This window comes from Somniosus microcephalus, chromosome 2 (genome assembly GCF_052327205.1).
Source record: "Somniosus microcephalus isolate GS21.2 chromosome 2, FLI_Smic_1.0, whole genome shotgun sequence".
NCBI classification, from domain to species: Eukaryota; Metazoa; Chordata; class Chondrichthyes; order Squaliformes; family Somniosidae; genus Somniosus; species Somniosus microcephalus.
The window spans coordinates 19,712,552-19,736,021 of record NC_140988.1 but is presented as its reverse complement, the minus strand read 5'-3'; positions in this window follow the sequence as shown (position 1 = coordinate 19,736,021).

Here is a 23,470-nt window from a genome sequence, read left to right as displayed (position 1 = left end):
TAGGTAGCGCTGTGATAGGAGTTTCAATGCTAGCAATGTCATATCTTGCTGTCACAATAAACTCAATGATTTGTGGGGTGTTTATATTTTTTCCTCAAATCACTCCGTACTGAAAACAAAAACATCCACTTTTTTTTCTCAGGAACTGAAATTTCTCATGCCTATAATAAGGGTTTAAAAAAAAATTTATATTAAATTTTTCACAATAATATGATTACATTTTATATCAGCCATGGCTCAATTGGTAGCACTCTTGCCTCTGAGTCAGCAGGTTCTAGGTTCAAGTTCCACTCCAGAGACTTGAGCAGAAAAATCTAGGCAGTACTGAGGGAGCCCTGCACTGTCGAAGGTGACGTCTTTTGGATGAGACATAAGAACATAAGAATTAGGAACAGGAGTCGGCCATTTGGCCCTTCTAGCCTGCTCCGCCATTCAATAAGATCATGGCTGATCTTCTACCTCATCTCCACTTTCCTGCACGATCCCCATATCCCTTGATTCCCTTAATATTCAAAAATCTATTGATGTCTGTCTTGAATATACTCAACGACTGAGCCTCCACAGCCCTCTGGGGTAGAGAATTCCAAAGACCCTCTGAGTGAAGAAATTTCTCCTCATCTCAGCCCTAAATGGCTGACCCCTTATTCTGAGACTGTGACCCCTGGTCCTAGACTCCACAGCCAGGGGAAACATCTTCCCTGCATCTACCCTGTCAAGCCAAGGCCCCGACTGCTCTCTCAGGTGGACGTAAAAGATCCCATGGCACTATTTCGAAGAAGAGCAGGGGAGTTATCCCCGGTGTCCTGGCCAATATTTAAACCTTCAATCAACATCACTAAAACAGAATATCTGGTCATTATCACATTGCTGTTTGTGGGAGCTTGCTGTGCACAAATTGGCTACTGCGTTTCCTACATCACAACAGTGACTAGACTTCAAAAGTACTTCATTGGCTGTAAAGTGCATTGGGATGTCCTGAAGTCGTGAAATGCATTGCATAAATTCAAATCTTTTCTTTTTTTATTATTTATCAATTGTAATTATCCTTTGTGCCAATTACTACCTTCACTGAAGTTTATAGATGAATGCCTGAGCCTCTTCCAAAAGGCTTGGACGTGGTACATAATTTCCAGGATGCATCACCAATACTAAGTCAGCACTACTGAAATATTTTTTATTTAGATTCTAGAAATTCCTGCTGTGTTGGTATTTTTTCAAAAGTATTTGAAGAAAAGCAAGAGGACAAATTTCAAAAACACTTTACTCAAGTAAAGTTTGCCATGACTGTGTTGTGTGTGAGAGAGAGTAAAATGACAAAATGTTGTGGTTTTTTCTGTGTTGCGTGAACTTTAGAAAGCGCATTAAGCTTAGATCAACAGAAGGCTGAATTTTCCTCCCACTGACTGTGGTGATGCTGGGGGGGATGGGGGGAGGTGGTGGGGGGAGGGGGGTTGGGGGGAGCAGGCAGAAGACTTATCTGCTCTACCCATTTGGAATTTGGGCTGGACATTACATGGACCTGGGTTCCACCTCAAATTGTGGGTTCCTTGAAGGCAATTCGCCCAATTTCCGCCCTTAAACCCCAGTGGAATTTTGGGGTTTTGCTGTTTTGAGCATTCTTGCTCTCAGTTTTCTGAAATCCACGGTTGTCCAGTCAGCATTTGTAAAGGGAATGGACCGAAAATATGGGGCCATTTTTTAAACGTCCTTTCATCGCCAGTGAGTTGCAACTTTCTTTGAAACTCAGAGACCTACTTTCAAAATCCTGCTTGTGTGGCTCTCAAAAATAGAGGAACTGATGTCCCTATAGTACATGCTGCAGTGATAAGTAAATTACTGCAGAGAAGGGACTGAGCAGTTGATGCAGGTTCTTTGAAAGCGATGAACTTGCAAAAATCCCAGCTCATCACATCACAGTGAGACTTGCGACCAATTTAGGTGCACCTCCTTCTCCTCCTGCTCAGCCTCTTAATATGATTCAGAGGTGTTTGAAAGGCTCTTAGTTTACATGTTTATACAATGGATGTGTGTGAGCTGTCCCAGACTCATTGCATAGAGCGAAGTTTTCATCACTGTGGGAATTCCTGTGAGTTACAACAACAACTTGCATTCATATAGCACCTTTAAAGTAGTAAAACGTCCCAAGGCGCTTCACAGGAGCGACTATCAGACAAAATTTGACACCAAGCCCACATAAGGCGATCTGAGGATAGGTAAACACAAGCTTGGTCAGAGAGCTAGGTTTTAAGGAGCATCTTAAAGGAGGAGGGAGAGAATTCCAGAGCTTAGTGCAAGTGAAGGCACGGCCGCCAATGGCGGAGCAATGAAAATCAGAACAATATAGGGAAAAATAACCTGTACAAAATTTATATAGCTCCATTCACGACCAGCGGATGTCCCAAAATACTTAAGAAATACTTTTTGAAGTGTAGTCACTGTTGCAATGTAGGAAACGCGGCAGCCAATTTGCGCACAGCAAGCTCCCACAAACAGCAATGTGATAATGACCAGATAATCTGTTTTAGTGATGTTGATTGAGGGATAAATACTGGTCAGGACACCAGGGACAACTCCCCTGCTCTTCTTCGGAATAGTGCCATGGGATCTTTTACATCCACCTGAGAGAGCAGACGGGGCCTCGGTTTAACGTCTCATCCGAAAGATGGCACCTCCAACAGTGCAGCACCCCCTCAGTACTGCACTGGAGTGTCAGCCTAGATTTTTGTGCTCAAGTCTCTGGAGTGGGACTTGAACCCACAACCTTCTGACTCAGAGGTGAGAGTGCTGCCCACTGAGCCATGGGAGGGAAAGTAATAAAACTGGTAATTAAAGAGAAGGTGAGAAATAGACAGGAAGTAAGGTATTTTGGGGGACCTTCAATGGCCTAGTAACAAGTTGCAGGGACTTTAAAAATACGATATAGGAGGGCAGGCAGAATGTATGGTTTCTGCAGTAGAATGTAACAAGACATCATCAAATGAGCAATGTTCAACTCATAATAGGAACCATTTGGAATTGGTGTGCTTGCGGTTTAATGAGGTGTGGATAGCAATCACACAACAAATTCTTTACTTTTTATGCATGCTCACCCTTATAAGCACGCAGGAAAAAATATAGAATCAAATCTTTGGGAAAAAAAAGTACATACAAGATAAAAATAAGTTCTTCAGGACAAGCCTGACCATGATCTGGGAGCACTAACTATGTTCTGTACCAGCGGGGGCCACCGGAGAATCCCGAGCAGGACAGGCCCCAACACTTATACAAAAAGAAAATACTGCAAATGCTGGAAATCTGAAATAAAAACAGAAAATGCTGGAGATACTCAGCAGGCCAGGTAGCATCTGTGAAGAGGGAAACAGAGTTAACGTTTCAGGTCGATGACCTTTCTGATGAAAGGTCATCGACCTGAAACGTTAACTCTGTTTCTCTCTTCACAGATGCTGCCTGACTTGCTGAGTACCTCCAGCATTTTCTGTTTTTATTTCAGGCCACAACACTTGTTCCGCTCGTGGGAAACCAATTTCACAGAGCTGGCGGGGGGGGGCCTTCAACAGACATTAGGCCCCTAATTAGCACCTGCAAGGGGGCCCTGACATAAGAAAACTACTAGGCACTTGGTCTGAGTATAAAACAAAGCTTTAATCAACTGTTTTTCAACATGGAGATCTAGTTGTGTCCTTCACTAGTTCCTGTTAAAGAATGTCCTGAGCAAGCTGGGCCCATGCCCGAGTATTTATACTCTCCCTGGACAGCGCCACCAGCAGGCCGCCCAGTATTATTACATAAGTAATTTTCACATGAATGACAAGATTCATGTCAGGCCCGGCCCCTCTTTTAGGTTTCCGCCCGGGTCACCTAAAAAGCGGGCCTGAAGAAGTTAGCAGTGGCCCAAAGCAGTTTGGGCACAGGCTGTCCCACTGCTACATTCGTCAGCAGTCACGCCCGAAAAACTGGTGCATGGCGTACCAATTTCTACCTCTTTCACTCTCGGTACGGAACGCAGACTGTCGAAAGAATGCCCGTGTACACTAGCACTCAGCCCTTGCTGTGGTTTTCATAATCTTCGCACTCTTCCCTTGGAGAATAGTGGAAGGATTCCGCCGGCTGATTAAAATCACTGCAGCCTGTCAGACTGTTAAAAAAAAAACCACACTGGAGGGCAGGCAGGATGTGGGGGTCCTTCCATGGGCATGACCATCGTCACACCAGCCGATGGGGTAGTTCGTCCCATATTGCTGGGATAGTTTTATGGACTCCCACAACCCATATGATTACGGGGGGCGTCCACACCCATCGGGCACTGGATGTCAAACCCAGAATTCAGACCGGGACTGTCTGGAGCGGAGTTCCAACCCTGCACTTTCTGATTCAGAGGCAATAATGCTACCACTAAAGCCAAAGACTTGCTCCTTGCTATGCACCCTTAACAGAATAATTTATGCATTCTCACCCTTATAAGCACGTTTATATAGCACCTTTCACAACCTCAGGACGTCCCAAAGCGTTTTACAGCGAATGAAGTATTTTTGAAGTCTAGTCACTGTTGTAATGTAGGAAACGTGGCAACCAATTGCGCACAGCAAGATCCCACAAACAGCAACGTGATAATGACCAGATAATCTGTTTTAGTGATGTTGGTTGAGGGATAAATATTGGCCAGAACATCAGGTTAACTCCCCTGCTCGTCTTTGAAATAGTGCTATGGGATCTTTTACGTCCACCTGAGAGAGTAGACGGGGCCTCGGTTTAACGTCTCATCCAAAAGATGGCACCTCCAACAGTGCAGCAAACCTTCAGCACTGCACTGGAGTGTCAGCCTAGATTTTTGTGCTCAAGTCTCTGGAGTGGGACTTGAACCCACAACCTTCTGACTCGTACATACTTACACACTGTGGAAAATGCTTTATGGTAATGATACACAAGGTTGATTGAGCTGAGTCTGCAGCGTGCAGAATGTAGGAGAGGGGAATTACTGAGATGTTGTAACCAGTGAGAGAAAGAAACAAAGCGAAAGCTTCCCTTAATTGCCTTGTGCTTGTTCTCACAGTGACCATTCCAGAGGTACAGAGGTGCTGGAGCCGCTTCCTCCTACTGCAGCCCGACAGGAATGGAAATGTTCCCCGCTATTGCTTTCACACTGACCAGAGATTTAACCATCAGGTACTGAAGGGTGTTGTGCCAAAAGCACCAGGCAGCTGTCTGTGAATGGTAACAAGTAAAACATTAGTAAGTTACAAAAATGTCAGGCAGGAAAAGACCAGTTGGCCCATCTAGCCTGTCCGTAAGGGAACCACGATTCACACACTCCCTACCCACCCCGGGTCATGCAGGGCTGTTGGGCAAGAAAAAAAATCAGCAGAGAAAGAAAGACTTGCATTTACGTAGCACCTTTCACAACCACTGGATGTCTCAAAGCATTTTACAGCCAATGAAGTACTTTTTGAAATGTAGTCACTGTTGTAATGTGGGAAACACAGCAGCCAATTTATGCACAGCAAGCTCCCACAAACAGCAATGTGATAATGTCCAGATAATCTGTTTTGCGATGTTGATTGAGGGATAAATATTGGCCAGGAGACTGGCCATGCTCTTCTTCACAATAGTGCCATGGGATCTTTTACATCCACCTGAGAGAGCTGACGGTTTAATGTCTCATCCGAAAGACGGCACCTCCGACAGTGCAGCACTGGAGTGTCAGCCTAGCTTTATGTGCTCAAGTCTCTGGAGTGGGATTTGAACCCACAACCTTCAGATTCAGAGGCGAGTGTACTACCAACTGAGCCACAGCTGACACACTGATTAGGTAGGCGAGACTAATTGGAGAGCTCTTTCAAAGAGCCGGCACAGGCATGATGGGCCGAATGGCCTCCTGGTCTATTGCGATTCTATGTAATCTCCTGAGAGAGGCAAAAATACAAATAAAAATTCAAGGCCGCGTAGGGCAAAAATAAAATTTGGGAAATTCCTCTCCGACCCTTTAGGCGATCGAAACTGGTCCAGGAGGTCACATTGACCCTGATTTAGGTTACAGGGTACCTACCTCTTGCCCCAGCCAGAAACAGGACCACCACTCTTTTGAAGGAATACAGCGAATCGGTGTTCACCGCACAAGCCGGGAACTGTACCAAGTGGCCATTTGCTGCAAATTATTCAAAGGGAAGCGTATCTGTCTAAATTGTGGTCCTAAATGTAACGTTAGAGAGTAGAGGCAGAGCCATCCAGTAATTGAACCAAACCTATGGACAATGGAACATGTGGTATATGACACAGAGGTAGTGACTTCACTGTATTGACACACTATAGTTATAGGACTATAGTTTGTGCCTGCAATGCGTAGCGATGCTGATATCAGCTGTAATTTGGAGGGAGTCTACGGCCCCTCTCTACAGGGAAGGTTGTAAAAATTTGCAGAGCTATTCAAACCAGGTGACTCCCGCGCAATTCCTGTTATTTAACACAGAGCATCATTGGTAGCTGGTTGCCGAACCACTCGGCTGAGAATGGTGTGTGGTGCAGTGCTACCTTGAGAAAAGGGAGACAATAAACGTGGGATCTGATAAAACAAATAAATCTTGTTAGCTTATTTTTAATACAAAGAACAATTACGCCCATATCAGGACAATGTCTGGTCCTGATATATGCCTTGTTCTGCACTGACCCAATTAGAACTGGGTACTGCCTACCAGTAGGTAGTCAACTGTGGCTCGCCTCTGAGTCAGAAGGTTGTGGGTTCAAGTCCTACTACAGAGATTTGAGCACATAATTCAGGCTGACACTTTGGGGGTGATTTTGCCAATGGGGGCGCGTTGGAGGCGTGACTGCTGTTTGTGGGGTTTCAGTCCCGCCTCCATCGACGTCTGGCCAACCCACGCTATTTTCCCTTGATTGACCTTGTTAAGCCCGCCCAGCGGACTCAGCAGGCCAATTAAGGGGAAGCCGGTGACAGAGGACGTCAGCGTATGATGTTTCATCTGTCAAAATTTTTTGACAGATTAATTGTCATCATTTGACAGCTTTGAGAAGCTGTCAAACACGGACATTCTCTGTTGTTTGGTGAGTTCTTGTACTCAAGGCTCACCAAACCTATTTCCTGAGCAGGAAGCAGACGGCTGTTGCATTGGAGAATGCAGCAGCCATTCTGTCATCTCTGCAGGTGAGATGTCGGAGCCTCCGGATCCCCAACGATTGAAGCCTGCAGGAAGAAACAAAGGTAAGGAAACATTTTCAAACACTTTTCACTCACCTCACATACTTACCTCTCCACACTTGTGCCCATCACGCACCTCCACAGCGCACATTTGGATCCCTCTCACCCCCGCAGACCCACTGCTTGCCTCACTGACCCTGGCGGGGTTTCCCGATGTCGGGAAGCCCGCACCTCTGTTGGAAAAATGGGGATAATAAGTGGCTGTAATCCCCTTCCCGCCTCCAGGAGACGGGACCCGGCACGGGTCGGGTACCCGCCTCCTGGGAAGATGGCACGGAGGCAGGTTGGGTACCCGCCCCCAGATTCTGCCATTTTCCTGGCAGTCCCAGCTCCAAACCGGCCTCCCCAGGGCTGGCAAAATCGCCCCCTTTAGTGCAACACTGAGGGAGTGCTGCATTGTTAGAAGTGCCCTCTTTTGGATGAAACGTTAAACTGAGGCCCCGTCTGCCCTCTCAGGTGGACATAAAAGATTCCACTATTTTGAAGAAGAGCACGGGAGTTCTCCATGGTGTCCTGGCCAATATTTATCCCTCACCCAAAATCACTGAAAGAGATTAACTGGTCATTATCTCATCGCCGTCTGTGGGACCTTGCTGTGCGTAAAATTGGCTGCTGCGTTTCCTACATTACAACAGTGACTTCACTTCAAAAATTACTTCATTGGCTGTAAAGTGCTTTGGGAAGTCCAGTGGTCGTGAAAGGCGCTATAGAAATGCAAGTTGTTTCTTTCTATAATCAGCGATTAAAGGCCCAACAATCCATGCTTTTACCAGGACCCAAATTTGGGCATTCTAATTTTTAATAAACGGGGTGGGCGTTTGTGGCACGTGGGGTGTGTCCTTGGATACCACCAGGGGAGTGAGGCTGCGGATCCCAGCGCTGGATGTCAGGTCTGCCTAAAAAAAGGCCCACTGCGAATTTGGCAGTGGGACAAACGCCTGCGCAGATTGGGCACAGGCCATCGCACTGCTAAAATTGGTACACTTTGCACCCATTTTACACCCAAAAGGAACATGGACTAAATTGTATGAGTGATTTGATCAGTTGGTTTTGTGAAATCTCCTGAGGGATTTGATTGGTCAGCTTTCCGATGGTGACCAGTTTCTCATTGGTACTTTCTGCTGCTTTTGAATGGCTCAGAATTAGCTAATTGGACATTTGATTGGGTAAGTTAAGAGGGCAGCACGGTGGCATAGTGGTTAGCACTGTTGCCTCACAGCGCCAGGGACCCGGGTTCGAATCCGGCCTCGGGTGACTGCCTGTGTGGAGTTTGCACATTCTCCCCGTGTTTGCGTGGGTTTCCTCCGGGTGCTCCGGTTTCCTCCCACAGTCCAAAGATGTGCGGGTTAGGTTGATTGGCTATGATAAATTGACCCTTAGTGTTAGGGGGATTAAATACGTGGGGTTACGTGTTGGTGTAGGGGTTACGGGGATCGGGTGGGATATGTGTCGGTGCAGACTTGATGGGCCGAAATGGCCTCTATCTGCACTGTGGGGTTTCTGTGATTCTGTGATTCTGTGATATTTGAGACAATCGCGATATTTCTGCCCTTAAAAACGGTTGTGACACTTTGGAAGTCTGGTATCTTGAGGTGTGACACCTCCGCGGCTTGATTTCCAGGTTTGATATCTTTGAAAGATGTTGCACTACAGCCGCACACTAGATATGGAGCTGAGAACTTTGGTCACTTCTTGGGCTGGAGGCCAGTTTAATGGTGGTGAAGAGACCAGATGTTGGGACGGTACTGGCTCTTCAGAGCAAGAGTGGCAAATTCCAGTTGGGGAATACCTTCTCACGCCCCATATGTCCCACCTTCAGTTTGGTGGGGAGGGTATATGGGGATGCTGCTTGGGTCCCCTGGGAATCTTGCCAGATATGCCACCGGCAGGCCCAGTAGCCTCTACCCCCAGAACTTCTACATTTAGGGCTGGATTTTGTCAATGGGGACGTGATGGAGGTGGGACTCCAACTTTTTGGGTTGTAGTCCCGCCTCCATCAATTTGTGGCCAACCCACGCGATTTTCCCTTGATTGACCTTGTTGAGTCCGCTGGGCGGACTCAGCAGGCCAATTAAAGGACACCCGGTTACAGGTGACGTCAGCGATTGACATTTCATCTGTCAAGAGTTTTTGACAGATGAAATATCAGCGTTTGACAGCTCTGTGAAGCTGTCAAACACTGACAATCTGACTTCTAACTTGAGTCCTTCTCCACAGACTCAGTTAGAAATCTCTCCAGAACAGAAAGCTGAATGCTGCAACTTTTGACAGCTCGCGGCCATTCTGCTTTCTGTGCCGGTGAGATGAGGGACTCCCGAGACCTGAAGGAAGGAAGCCTGCATTAGTAAGTAAAGGTAAGTAAAACTTATTTAAACACTTTACACACACCAAACACACTTACCTCTGCACTCATCACTCACCTGAACACCAGACATCTCGAACCCTTCAGCCCGACGGTCCGCCTCGCTAACTTGGCGTGGTTTGGCGCCGTCGGGCAGCCCACACTTCAGGGCTAAAAATAGGGATTAGGCCAAAAACTGCCTGTTAACTACCTGTTAACAGGCAGTTAATTGGCACTAATCCCCTTCCGGCCTCGGGGAGGCAGCTCCCAGCACAGGTCGGGTACCCGCCTCCTGGGAAACGGGCATGGAGGCGGGTTGGGGGCGGGAAGGGTTCGTGCCCCCTGATTCTGCAATTTTCCCCCCACTCCCGCCTCCACGGGGCTTGGAAATTCGAGCCCGAAGTCTTTTAATTATAATCAATTAAAAAAAATTAACTCTCAGGACGTGGGCATCGCTGGCAAGGCCAGCATTTATTGCCCATCCCTAGCTGCCCTAAGAAGGTGATGAATCAACTGAGTGTCTTACTAGGGCCACTTCAGAGAGCAGTTAAGAGTCAACCACGTTGGTGCGTGACTGGAGTCACATATAGGCCAGGCCGGGTAAGGACGGCAGGTTTCCTTCCCTGAAGCATATTTGTGAACAAGTTGGGTTTTTACAACAAGCTGACAGCTTCATGGTCACTTTTTTAAATTCCAGACTTTGTAAACTGAATTCAAATTCTCAAACTGGCATGGTGGGATCTGAACTCACATTCTATAGGAGACGATCAGTGTTTTCAAGGGGAGACTGGATAGGCACTTGAGGGAAATAAACTTGTAGGGCTACAGGTGGGGAATGGGACTGACTGACTGGATTGCTCTACCGAGAGCTGGCACGGACTCGATGGGCCGAATGGCCTCCTTCTGTGCCGTAATGGCACTATGACTCTATGGGGGAAAAATTGGGTGTCGCCCATTTTGGGGCGCTAATATCGGCCGGGCGCAATGTTTAGCGCCTGGTGCTAATTATCGCCTCCGACTGCAAAATTCAACTCTATCGCCCCTGGAGGTGATTTGAGCGCTAAATTAGGTGCTACACACCTCTCTTAAGGCGCTAACGTCGGGGAGCAAGGTGCTACCTCAGAACGCTACTGAAGCTCAGGCGATGTCAGTTACCATGGAAGCCAGACAGACTGGCGTCCTCCAGTTCTTAAAGGGGAGGGGCCATCTTGTTGGCCAGCCACTCCCTGCTCATTGCAGCCTTGAATCCCGGCCTGGAGAGACCTCAAAAGCAATTGTGTTGGAAGCACTAATGGATAGGCGCAGGGAAAGAGCTCAGCGCTTAGGAACCTCAAAAGTGGTGCTGAGGACCAAAACGCCTTAGGACAGTGTTAAATCTCTCCAGACGTCTCTCTCCCTCTCAACCTGCGTGTACCAAAAATTTTGCCGACAAGAAATGGCAGGAAGCACCCGCCTTTAAATAGCGCTCCCCCAGCCCCTCCCGACTTGAAAATGTTCCCCTCTACCTGTCATTCCTAGCGGCAGGTGCTAAGGCAGGGGGCGTGACTCAATTTCCGGTCCGGGGCACTACCGGGTCATTGCAAGCTTGCATGACATCACGATCTGCGGGCGCAGGAGATCGTGGTGGTAGTGTTTAGCGCCACCACAAAACGACTGGTCAATTTCGCAAGCGGCGCTAAAATCGCCGCGCTCGGGCGCTAAGTTCCTAGAGCCCCATTAGCACCCCTGGAGGTGCTAATGGGAGGCGCTAACCAACCACATTTTTCCCCTATGACTTCACGTGTTAAGTCCAGGCCCACTGGATTACTAGTCCAGTAACATAACCACCACACTGCTGTACCCTCTAGCAACAAAGATTATCCCTTTTTAGAGATCGTACAAAAAGAAATCCATTTATACATCAGAGTGGGAAATTTATTCCCCTTAAGCACTGATACACAAATTTTACAAAATCACCCAGAAGCTAAAATCCAGGACAATGCTGCCTAAAAAGCAATTAGTTTGATCTGTACGGTGTTAGGCATCTGTGACAGGAAGAGGCCACCTAATGAGATAACCTGGTTTAGATTGAAAGACAGAATGACTTATCCGTGAAGGGCTGGCGTTGGACAGGATTGACTGCTCGGTCTTGGGTCGATTAATGACACGGCATATGTTGGGAGATGCTGAGTCATTCTCTGTACCGGGCTGTCATCTAATGATGCGGTCCTGTTTAGAATTCCTTCTAGACTTCTAAGCCCATTCAGGCAGCTATTAGAAGGGAACTTTACTTCTTCATCAGTGTTCACACTTGGGACCCAAAGAAATTGTTATTCCGCTATTGGGAACAAAGAGGGTAAGAAAGCTTTGAAACGGTACTGTGAGAACGAGACTGCAGTTTTCTGCCGAGGTCACATCGTGCTTAATGATCCTTCAGTGGGGAAAAATTTAAGTTAAAACATCAATCTAAGCAAAGAATTCAAGCTTGATTTGCCCTAATGGAATGCTATAAGCAGATGTGTTTTATATGAAATGCATGCTCGCTGTGTTAATTCAGCAATGTGCATTGGAAAGGCAGTATAGAAGAATGTGCACAGATGGCTCTCCAGTGTATATTTAGTTTTCTTAAAGGGGGAACTCTGGCCTCCAAATATCTGCGGCTTAATACAGAGCATCATAGGAACAGGAGTCGGCCATTCAGCCCTTCCAGCCTGTTCTGCTATTCAATTAGATCGTGGCTAGTCTGCACCCAACTCCATTTACCCGCCTTTGCTCCATATCCTTTCATACCCTTACCTCAAAAAAAATCTGTCGATCTGTCAGCATCCCTCCACTCTCTACGTACCACCATTAAGAGACTTGTAGCATCACAGCAAGAAACACATTTTAGAGGGTGGGCAGGAGGGGTTATTTTCACTCATCGGGGCTGACTTTAAGTGCCTCCTGATGTAGGAAAACTACTAGGCACTTGGTCTAAGCGTTAAACAAAGCTTTAATCAACTGTTTTACAACATGGAGGTCTAGTTGTGTCCTTCACTAGTTCCTGTTAAGAATGTCCTGCGCAAGCTGGGCCCGTGCCTGAGTATTTATACTCTCCCTGGACAGCGCCACCCGTAGGCCACTCAGTATTATTTCATAAGTCTTTCTTTCATGAATGACTGATTCATGTCACCTCCGACTGGTATAAACGGGTCAGGCACAGCCTGACAATGTCATCAGGTCACATCACCCCATTTACGCTGGCGCCCCGCCGCTGCCACCTTGGGTAGAGTCTGGAGAGGCCGCCCAATTCTGTCAGAGGCCACTTGTAATATGGAGATTGGGGTCCCAGGCCGTACGCAGGATCCCGATTGTAATTTTGAGGACAAATGGGTGGCGCGTGCACGGTTTGACACTCCACCCCTTTGTACCGGTGCTGAGCGGCCTAACCAGCAGCCTTTAAAGGGACCACTGGAGGCTGCTCCAGTAACGGCCCACAGATATTTTTAACGTCTTTGTTGAGCCAGCAGGAACAGAAATGCAACACCTCCTCTCCCAGGATTGCGCCCCCCACCCCCCCACCCGCACCCCCACGACTCCCTCCTCCTCTTGATGGAGCCAGTCGATTTACCACACTCCCCAACCAGTGAGCTGCCTCGGGGGTGCTGGGTTTGGTGCGTGCAGATGAGAACCGGGCCTCAAAATGGGCCTGGGCCTCACGGCGGTAACACCGGGCGCATGGCGACAGGCTCCGCCCACCGCCCGCCCATTGTGCGGCAAAACTTAAAATGGGCCCCACCGAATCAGCCAAGGATTTAACACTCTTTCACCAATTCAAAGCAAACTTAATTTATAGGCTGGAATGTCACAGCTTTGTGTAGTATCTGTAGTTCTGTTGTTCAGGCTCTTTTCTTTCATTCGGACTTGCTCCTTGACTTGTTGGTATCCCGCAGCATTCTAAAACCAATGGCAATAGCAATACAACCTGCTCCCGGATCCTTGCTCGATCTGGCAGTGTAAATTTGAGACTTAACTTTTGTACATAATAAAAAATAAACACACCACAGTTGCACTTTAGACCAGCTGCTACAAGACTAAAGCACTGGGTTCCACACGAAGAGGCAAGAGCCATGACTGTGTCATCTGGAGTCAGAAGGGGGCTAAATCTTAACGGTTGTCTTGAGTGAAACGGCACACTTAATCTGGCCATTAGGAGCTGCACCAAAGCACATATGGCTGAGCGCAGGTGGCCCTTAAAGCCCAGATAAGCATATTAAGGATGTGCAGCAAAGTCAACGCATTCATCCCAAATGGCACGAATTAGCCTGGGCCAAATTAAATCAGAAGGAGCTGAACCGAGTTGGGAGCAAAGCTGAGCACTAGGTTGGGGATGAATTTTGCAAAGCTCATCTCACTTAAAGTAAAAGGCCCTCCCGCACATCCCTGAAACTGTTTACTATCAGGGGAAAAAAAGGCCTCAAAAGATGGCAGTATCTGCAAGCTGTGAGCTCAGTGATCCTTCCTGTATTATTACTGTTTATTGAGTAAATCTGATGAACTCCATCCAATTCAAAAATACTGAAAGTGTTTATTCATTAACACCAAAAAAAAGCTCTCTGCCTCAGGGGTTGTGTTACCGGGCAAACAACTTTCTCAAAGGAATTGAACTCCCTGGGGGAGAAATTCAGTTGGTTTGCGCCTCCCGTTAGCGTCTGGCGGGGACGCTAACGGGGCACTGATGCAATAGCACTGGGGCGAGGCGAGTCCAGTGCCGCATGCCAACTCCGCGTCCCCCCCCACCCGTAGCGCGGCTGCTAACAGTTACCGCCGGGGACTTCAACGCCAAGCAGATCGTGACGTCAGTGAGCATGCAACGCTCATTGGGCACCCGATCTGCCAAATTCATTTTTGTCCCCTGCCTTAGTGCCTCGCCCTGACAGCGACCGGGAGAGGAGGCATCAAGCCGGCGGATGCTGGCGCCAGGGGCGCTACTTAAAGGGATCATGAGTAATGAGTCGCAGCTGTCAGGTTACTGCTGTTTCACTGCTTCCTTGTCAGTTTGAGATTAATTTAAACTGTTGCACAGTCATTTAAAGGTTCTTTAGTTTCATGAGTGTTGTGGCTACTAAAAATTAGTTACATTTATTCTGACAACATATCAAAGTGCTTCACTTCGTTACATTAATGGGGGCTGTACTGGCAGTCGACCTCGCCCTCCAGGATCTACTGCGGAGGGAGCAGAGGCAGCAAGAAAAACTGGAACATGTGGCCAGAGGGAGGAGGAGGGCCATCAGGGTTCTCAACAGGAGGCCTTACCCTCCGAGGGTATTCCGACAGCACTTCTCCTACCTTCAATGAAGCGAGGAGCAGTGTATTAGACGGCTCCGCATCACCAAGGTGGTGGTCACAGAACTCTGCCACCTCCTCCAAACAGACCTCCAGCCTCACACCAGGATGACTTAAACCCAAGATCCCTTTTGCTCACCACTTGCCCATCATACCATCCCTGTCACGCCATATTACAGCATCCTCCTGGGTGCAAAGTTGAAATGAGAGAGAACACAAAATATTGTAAACTCCATGAATAAATTTATGCATAAACATAGCACACATATCACAATCATTCTAATAACTACTGACCCATGTGCCTGCCATAGTTGAATAGCTGTCATAGTGTGCAAGGCATGAGATGTGGGTTTTGAGTGTTGGTAAGTAGAGATTGTCGGTGGGTGAACACTGGGGGTGTGGTGCTTTGGGCAGTGTGTGAAGCTCATGGTACAGATGGTGGAATGTAGCATTTGTTGAAGCATTCAATCACCCTGACCACCCGACTGAGGTGGATCAGCCATGAGCTCACCTGCTTCAGTCCACCGGCTCTTTCTCCTTGTTGTGCCTCTCCTGGCTGAGGCAGCTGCTCAGCCGGCAATGCTGAGAATGAGGTGCTGCAGCATCAATGAACCTCCCCTTTAAGTACTGGGAAAAGCCTGTGGCGATGATGACTTGAGGTTACACTGCACCCGATATTGGTCAGCACTTTGAGTTTAACGCCACTGAGCTAGGCCATTAGCGCTTGATTTAGCGCTCCCATCCTTTCAGCAATGAGACTGAATTTTGTGTGCAGTCTCAATCATTAGCGCCGAGCGCTAAATCTCAAACTTTGAATGAATTTCTCCCCCCGCCCCCCACCGTCTCTCCGCTACACAACCCCTGTTTTAATGCTTCCTTCCCAGGCCATACAATGAAAGTCTCACACTTAGGGCTCTGGATTTCACCCAATTTTGCTCTGATATTGACCTCTTTAACCAAAGAAAAATGAAAGCACCACTAAAATGATTAATTTGGTGCATATAAAAAATTATTTCAGATGGGAGGAATGTAGAAATGAGGTCACACAGACTCACCAGTTTAACACCAGTTGTGTCAAGTTACTGGAATCTATCATCGGGGTCAGAGTGACTGGGCACTCAGACAAGTATGAGCTGATCAAAGAGAGCCAGCATGGTCTTGTGAAGGGTAGGTCACGCCTGACTAATCTAGTTGAATTTTTTTGAAGAGGCCACTCGCATGCTGGATAGGGGATTGCCGATATGGACTTCCGGAAGACATTTGGTAATGTTCTGCACAAAAGATTATCAAAAATGAAAGCACGTGGAATTGAAGGCAATCTTGTGACTGGGTTGGCAATTGGCTGAGAATAGGGATAACGGGAAAGTTCTCTGCGTGGCAGAATTTGACAAGTGGTATTTCCTAGGGATCTATACTGGGGCCTGAGCTTTTCACCATACATATCAACAATGGATGAAGGAATAGAGAGTTGTATATCCAAGTTTGTAAATGACACTTAAGTTAGGAGGCACAGTAAGTAGTGCAGATGGAAGCAGGAAGTTACAAAGGGACATAGACCGACGAAGTGAGTGGACAAACCTATGGCAGATGAAATTCAATGTGCGGAAGTATGAGGTCATCCACTTTGGATCCAAGAAAGACAAATTGGAATATTTTCTTAATGAGGAGAAACTAGGAGCTGTGGAGGAGCAAGGGGATTTAGGTGTCCATATACACATATCAATAAAAACTAGCACAAAAACTAATCACAAAGGCTAATGGAATGTTGTCCTTTATCTCAAGAGGATTAGAATATAAAAGTGAGGAAGTTATGCTTCACTTATACAGAGGCTTGGTCATATCCCATCTGGAGTACTGTGTTCAGTTTTGGGCACCAAACCTCAGGAAAGATATATTGATCTTGGAGGGGATGCAGTGCCAATTCATCAAAATGATACCAGGAATTAAAAGGTTACATTACGAGGACAGGTTGCATAAACGTGGCTTGTTTTCCTTGGAGTTTAGAAGGTTGAGAGATGGTCTTTAAAATGATGGGTATTTGTTTCTGGTGGTCCAGTTGTAGGTATTTGTTTCTGGTGGTCTAATGGTGGGCATATGTTATTGGTAGTCTAGTGGTGGGCATATGTGTGATGGCCTTCAGTGTGCTTGTGCAGCCTTCGGTCGCCTGAGGAAGAGAGTGTTTGAAGACCAGGACCTCAAACCCAGCACTAAGCTCATGGTCTACAGAGCAGCAGTGATACCCACCCTGCTGTATGCCTCAGAGACATGGACCATGTACAGCAGGCACCTCAAAGCACTGGAGAGGTACCACCAACGTTGCTTTCGCAAGATCCTGCAAATCCATTGGCAGGATAGGCGCACCAACGTCAGTGTTCTCACTCAGGCCAACATCACCAGCATCGAAGCTTTGACCACGCTCGATCAGCTCCGATGGACGGGTCACATCGTCTGCATGCCCGATACGAGACTCCCAAAACAAGCGCTCTACTCGGAGCTCCGACACGGCAAGAGAGCCCCAGGTGGGCAGAGGAAATGCTTCAAGGACACCCTCAAAGCCTCCTTGAAAAAGTGTAACATCCCCACTGACACCTGGGAATCCCTGGCCCAAGACCGCACAAAGTGGAGGAGAAGCATCCGGGAAGGCGCTGAACACCTCGAGTCTCTTCGCCGGGAGCAAGCGGTAGCCAAGCGCAAGCAGCGGAAGGAGGGCACGTCAACCCAAGCACTCCACCCACCCGCCCCTTCAACCACCGTCTGCCCCATCTGTGACAGAGACTGTAGGTCCCGCATTGGACTCATCAGTCACCTGAGAACTCATTTTTAATGTGGAAGCAAGTCATCCTCGGTTCCGAGGGACTGCCTAAGAAGAAGAAGATATGTTATTGGTAGTCTAGTGGTGGGCATATGTTATTGGTAGTCTACTGACTTTTCAGTCACATAACATTAATGGTCAGATCACAGGCAGCATGCCCTGTAATTTGAGATCTGTCCTGACGTGTGAAGCTCCCCACCTGGAATGCATTGTTTAGAAAGTGATCCCCTTATTGGGTTTTTTTTTCCGATCCAATGCCAGATCAGCATTTGTACTGCACGCCGGTAAAAATTAGAGCTTTAAAAACCTGCAAAGAGTTATTTGTATCTACATTATGAACCTCCTGTTTTCACCAGAAGTTGCTGTTTTATTTTAGTCAATACAGCTTCAGTCCAGGGCTGACAACCTCTTTGCTGATGTATCACTGACACCCAAGGTCAGGTGTACTGACAAACCAATTTCTTTCTCCTTCTGATATTAAATAGGTGGACACCAGAATTACCATAAAGTAACACAGCACAATCTTTATCACTGCTAAAAAAATAGAATGCCCCTATTTGTTTTGTGGAAATCCACTGACAATATTCATGAGATGCATTGATTTTGTTTTGTGACAGGTTTAAAAACTATCCTTTTTTTGACTGAAGGTCACAACAATGTTCTGATAGTTGGTGATGTGCTTTTAGTCAGCAGCCACCCTCCAATTCTGTGTTCCTCCAACTCTGGCCTCTTGTGCATCCCCGACTTCCTTTGCCCCACCACTGGCGGTCGTGCCTTCAGCCTAAACTTTGGAATTGCCTCCCTAAAGCGCTTCGCCTCTCTACCTCTCTCCTCCCCCTTTAAGATGCTCCTTAAAACCTACCTCTTTAACCAAGCTTTTGGTCAAATTTCCTACTATCTCCTTCTTTGGCTCAGTGTCGATTTCTGTCTGCTTATGCTCCTGTGAAGCACCTTGGGATGTTTTACTATGTCAAAGGTGTTAAGTCTGTGTGTTATATTGAGAATTACTACACAGACCACAAGAGTAAAATTTAACAGGTCTTTACTAGTCGAAGGTCAGGGCGGAACTGCCCAATAAATCATTACACAGCACTTATATACCGGTGTGGTCACCACCGGTATTACAGTATACAGCAGCCAAGATAAAGTAGTGCAACCCTTAAAATAGTTCTCTTAAAGGTGGAACGGTTACATACACTACAAAAGGCACTATATAAACACACGTGTTGTTGTTGTTCCGTCTGCCTCCAGTACAGCCTGATCTGCCAGGCACCTTCCATGGCTCCCCCTTCTAAAGTAAAAAAGGGGAATATTCCCACTGGGGAACCCAATATCATGGATTTACCAAACTTGGCACAAAGATTGTGACCAAGGAAGTGGAAACATGAAAAGTTAAAGCGAAAGATTCAGTAATAGCCTCAAAATGCTGCCTCAAATCTTGCATTAGCGCTCGTGAAATGGGCATCTTTAAACAGCGCAGTCTCGCAGCCCTGGATGTCCGGTGGATATGGGCGGGTAGATGACTGAGCGCTAGAGTGGCATAAACACTGGGTAATTGCATGAACGTTTAAAAGACGCCATTACTGCTAATTTTAATATAATTAATTGCAGGCTGGCATCAAAAAGAAAGAAAGACTTGCATTTATCTATCGCCTTTCACGACCACCGGATGTCTCAAAGCGCTTTACAGCCAATGAAGCACTTTTGGAATGTAGGCACTTTTGGAATGTAGAAAACGCGGCAGCCAATTTGCGCACAGCAAGCTCCCACAAACAGCAATGTGATAATGACCAGATAATCTATTTTTTATGTTGATTGATGGATAAATATTGGCCAGGACACCGGGGATAACTCCCCTGCTCTTCTTTGAAATAGTAATATGGGATTTTTACATCCACCTGAGAGAGCATCTGAAAGATGGCACCTCAAACAGTGCAGCACCCCCTCAGCACTGCACTGGAGTGTCATTCTCGATTTTTGTGCTCAAGTCTCTGGAGTGGGACTTGAACCCACAACCTTCTGACTCAGAGGTGAGAGTGCTGCCCACTGAGCCATGGGAGGGAAAGTAATAAAACTGGTAATTAAAGAGGTGAGAAATAGACAGGAAGTAAGGTATTTTGGGGGACCTTCAATGGCCTAGTAACAAGTTGCAGTGACTTTAAAAATACGATATAGGAGGGCAGGCAGAATGTATGGTTTCTGCAGTAGAATGTAACAAGACATCATCAAATGAGCAATGTTCAACTCATAATAGGAACCATTTGGAATTGGTGTGCTTGCGGTTTAATGAGGTGTGGATAGCAATCACACAACAAATTCCTTTCTTTACTTTTTAATGCATGCTCACCCTTATAAGCACGCAGGAAAAAATATAGAATCAAATCTTTGGGGAAAAAAAGTACATACAAGATAAAATTAAGTTCTTCAGGACAAGCCTGACCATGATCTGGGAGCACTGACTGTGTTCTGTACCAGCGGGGGCCACTGGAATGTCAGCCTGGATTTTTTCTGCTCAAGTCCCTGGTGAGAGTGCTACCCACCGAGCCATGGCTGACACTGTTAGAAAGTCCGATGTGAAAAATAATTGGACCCTAAATGGGTAAAAATTGGGTGTAAAGATCTTCCCATTTTCCTGTTCAGTCAACCGCAAATGATCAGAAAAATCAATCCTTTTAATTAGTGCAGGAGCACCATAGATGGCGGAAAGCACCATTGACAGAACAATGTGGGGACAAGGGAAAGATACTCTGCATGATTCTTCCACCAATGGTTTTCTTCATAAAACGTAGGGGGGAGACGGTCGAGGTATTGGTGGTGTGCCCGCGGTGTCCACCCAGCATGGCGGTCGGGTTCGACGACGCAATCGGCGAGCTGTGGGCGCCAAACAGGCCATCCGCTGCAGCTCGCCGGCCCGTTCAGAAGCAACCGCACGCAGCCAGCTGGCAAGTAAGGCCTAATAGCGAGAGGGGGTGGGGCACGTGTGGATGCCGGTGGGCCGGACGCCGCCGCTTTTTTGCCATTTATTGACGGTAACGGGTGGCATAAAGCCCCCAAATTTTTAGCCATTAATACCTTGGCTAGCAGCTGATCTGGTGTCCTGCTTCTTATAACTGTCAGCTGTGGCTCAGTGGGTAGCACTCTTGCCTGTGGGTCAGAAGGTTGTGGGTTCAAATCCCACTCCCACAACTTGAGTCCAGTGCAGTACTGAGGGAGTGCTGCACTGTTGGAGGTGCCATCTTTTGGTCGAGGGGTGAAACCAAGGTCCCGTCTGCTCTCTTAGGTAGACATAACAGATCCTGTGGCACTATTTAAAGAAGAGCTGGGCAGCTGTAGCTACTATGACCGGAAAGCCCTGCAGCGGGTAGTCAAAACTGCCCAACGCATTACCGGCACCCGGCTACCGACCATAGAGCACATATACCAGAAACGCTGTCTACGGAGGTCACGGTCCATCATCAAAGACCCTACCCACCCCAGCCACAGTCTGTTCGCCCTCCTGCCATCTGGGAGACGCTACAGATGCATTCGCACCTGTACGACCAGATTTAGGAACAGCTTCTTTCCCAGGGCTGTCATCCTACTGAACTCCACAAACAAACTCTAAAGCCTGCATATCTGCCAATGCACTTTATTATGGTTATGTTATGTTAATATACTACAAGCCAAATGTATCTTGAATGTTTAAATGTCTTAATCCAAATGTACACTCTCGGGAGCCGCAAGCCTACATTTCGTTGTACTGCACTTGTGCACTAACAATGACAATAAAAAAAAAAAAAGTTGAGTTGATTTTTTCATCCTGGTCAATATTTATCTCTCTCCAACATCTCTAAAACCAAATTATCTGGTTGTCATCTCATTGCTGTTTGTGGGATCTTGCTGTGCAAATGGCTGGCTTACAACAGTGACTACACTTCAAAAGTACTTAATTGACCGTAAAGCACTTTGGGACGTCCTGAGGCTGTGAAAGACACTGTATCGATACAAGTCCTTTCCTTATATCATCAGACCTCCCTGGCCATCCTTTCGCTGCTCTCCTATCTCCTCCTTATGTAACACGTCCAACACAGTCAGACTTGCTGATACACCCTTGCCGCCGTGAGGATAGAAAAAGCTGAGTCATTGCTTCCATTGGTCCAGATTTTTCCTGCAATGGTGATGTGCGCCCTTAATGCTGCTGTCTAGCTGTTATTTTCTCATTAGAATGCATCTCAGTGAGCGCAGCAGCGCGGAATGGCCATTTAGAGACTCTGATTATTCATCATTTCTCATGCAGACCCATAAATGTGTGTCTGCTTAAGAACATCTGAACCTGGCTGGCTTAAACTAAATCAGTGAAGTCTGTTCTATCTCATTAAAATATAATCAGGATAAATTGAAAGGAGCGGCCTGTTTTATTTCTTCGCTGCTTCCCTTACAGAAGGTGCAGGCTGGTGGCTGCAGGGTGCAAAATGGATTAAATTCAGCAAAGCACACTGAAAGGGCGAACAATTAAACTGTAAAACTTAAACTTCCAGAGCTGCGTTGTATAATCCAAATGATTTACTGCAGTTCAATATATGCCATGTTCAGCCGGATAGCTGTACGGGCAATGGGATTGGAAGCCATTTCCATCAGTTTTCTCCGAGAAGAGATGGCGCAATCACCATCCAAAACCCAGCAGTGAGTGAGTGAGCATTCCTGGGTGATTAGTCCGCTCCTTTCGAGACCTGGACAGCCTAAGTTTCCGCTCTTTCGGAATCTAACTTCACACTTCAAATTGGCTTTTCTAATTTGAGAATGTTACGAGCATGTTCACACGCACCCTCTTCTCGGTCGATTGATCACGCCACTGACAGGTCAGCAGCCCCATTATTCTTCAGTCTCAGTGGCTGCGGCGTTGAAAACTGGCTTAAATGCAGGAAAATTGCGATCGCCATGGATTTCAACGGGGGCGGATCTATGAAAATGACCTTTGAACTGCTCTCGGCGAAGGTAATGGCGGAGTGGTGCGAAACTCCCAGGAAAATATGGAGCGGCATAATCGTTGGCGCAAGTCACTTAACTCCTTTATTTTCTCTTTCTTTTGCACTGTTCAAGGGTCCCTATGGCGTAGGTGCACTGACGCAAGACCCCAGGAAATTCTGGGCCAGTGTCTTCTGCTCCAGACCAGACCGCTGCTGACTCGGTGCAATAATGCTCCCCTTATAACAAATATCACCAGCGAGATGTGGGCTGGAGGGCGTGCAGAAGCAAATTCTTCTTTAATTAATGGTTATCAAGCTCTTAACAAACTGCAAAAATATAATAACAATGCCTGGTTTATGCACTAACAAGCATTAAACTGGATTACTTCCCAGAGGAATTTCAGGAGCCTGGAAAAAAAAAAATCCCTTAAAGCTAATGCGTCAATTACCACAGTCGAAATGCACAGAGGAAATTCAACTCCATAGTGGAAGCTTGTTTTCATCACGAATGTCAAGTAGAAAATTGGCTTTCTGCTAGCAGTAACTCTGATCCTAGTTATCAGCTTCAGGAAAATACAGCTTGTTATGTGTTATTAAGCACTGCTAGGTACGCAGCAACTTCCAAATTTAACAGGAAAATTTACCTGCATACAGATGCAGGAAGGAAAATAAGAAAACTCGTGAGCTACAGACCTACGAGTGAGTGTGTGACCCAGTCTCCCATTAAAAGCCCATTAATAGTTAACAGAGATGGGACTTTGCGGGATTAGTGAAACAGAACAGCCAGTATCTTTCAACCAAGCATTCCCAAACCAACAAATTTCAGGACATGGGCCCATTCTGGAAGTGGCACCTAA